This window comes from Apium graveolens, chromosome 4 (assembly GCF_009905375.1).
Source record: "Apium graveolens cultivar Ventura chromosome 4, ASM990537v1, whole genome shotgun sequence".
In the NCBI taxonomy this organism is placed as follows: Eukaryota; Viridiplantae; Streptophyta; class Magnoliopsida; order Apiales; family Apiaceae; genus Apium; species Apium graveolens.
The window spans coordinates 192,307,948-192,309,464 of NC_133650.1; the positions used below are offsets into that span (position 1 = coordinate 192,307,948).

The 1,517-nt window shown below is 40.5% G+C and overlaps 1 non-coding gene across 1 annotated transcript; it reads left to right on the forward strand.

Moving 5' to 3' along the window:
* Positions 1 to 309: 309 nt before the first annotated feature.
* LOC141722653 (small nucleolar RNA R71) lies at positions 310 to 416 on the forward strand. Its single transcript, XR_012575660.1, has one exon. It is a non-coding gene; the product is annotated as a small nucleolar RNA R71 (small nucleolar RNA).
* The last annotated feature ends 1,101 nt before the right edge of the window (positions 417 to 1,517 follow it).

A 1,517-nucleotide genomic window follows, 5' to 3' on the forward strand; every position in this document is an offset into this window, starting at 1 on the left:
AGCTCACAGACCATAGCTATCTGATTGACTCCATAGGTGGCTAGAGAATCGACCTTCATAGAAAGCGCTTGGAGCTGCGCTGCAATAGCTGTAGCTGCATCAACTTCCAAAATACCCGCTACCTTCCCAGAGATTATCCTTTGAGTTGGGTTTTAATGCTCATCTACAGCCATAGTCTCAATAAGATTATAAGCCTCAGTATAGCTATAGCTTTTGGCCCACAAGGCGCCTCCAGCTGCTGTATTGAGCATAGGCCGAGATTGGGCCCCCAAACCATTATAAAAACCAGTGATCACCATCCAATCAGGCATACGATGATGTGGACACTTTCTCAACATCTCCTTGTAGCGCTCCCAAGCTTCGCACATAGATTTTGTAGGTTGCTGCGTAAACTGAGTAAGAGCACCCCTCATAGCCGCAGTCTTCGCCATTGGATAAAACTTCACCATAAACTTTTGCGCAAGATCTTGCCAAGTAGTGATGGACCCAGCTGTTTCAGAATGTAAACAGTCCTTAGCTTTATCCCTCAGTGAAAATGGGAAAAGCCTCAGCTTCATAGCCTCATCAGTCAAACCATTATATTTGAAAGTACTACAGATCTCGACAAAATTCCTTATGTGAATGTTGGGGTCTTCAGTCGCAGCACCTCCGAAAGAAACAGAATTCTGCACCATCTGAATAGTGACCGGCTTGATTTCAAAGTTATTGGCCTCAATAGCCGGGTGCATGATGCTAGACTGAATGTCATCAATTTTAGGCCGAGAAAAGTCCATAAGAGTTGGATCTGCCAGAACTATACGATAACCTATGATTACTGGCTCTTTCTGCTCACTTCCTGAATCCGAATCTTCAAAATCTATCTTCTCCAGAATATCAAGAACTTCGTCTGTCTCCTCAGCCGTATCTAAAGTCCTCTTGCGAGTACGAGAACGTGTTTGCATAAACGCTCGCTAAAGTACCTGAAACACAACCGGAAACAATAAGTAACACGTCTTAATCACTGAGTCCTAATGACCAATGATGGTAAGTACATAAACTAAACAAATACGCCGAGTCCCTGGCAGCAGCGCCAAAAACTTGTTAGGGCGAAAACACGCGCTAATAATACACGCAAGTATACGCGTTCGCAAGTAATATAGAATACTTTCTAGTTCGTTCCCACAGAGACTCAGACTAATTATGTTCAATTACACTCACTCACCAATGTATGATTATTTCTCAATGTTAAAACAATAACACTTAGATTTGATTAACTAATTATTAACTACGATTAACTACGAGAATTAAGCACTTAATTGACACTTGAATTAACAATATTAAAACACACATGAGATCACAACTTCATTACTACTTCCTTCAATAGTCATTGTTATTACCCTTAGCATGCAACAATGATGATATTAATTGAACAACACGAAACTGATAAAAGCCAACTTTCATTATACTAATACCATTCTACCAAGCATCCACAATTAAGATAGAAGTTGAATAGGCATCAATTATGTTGAGTCCTATAT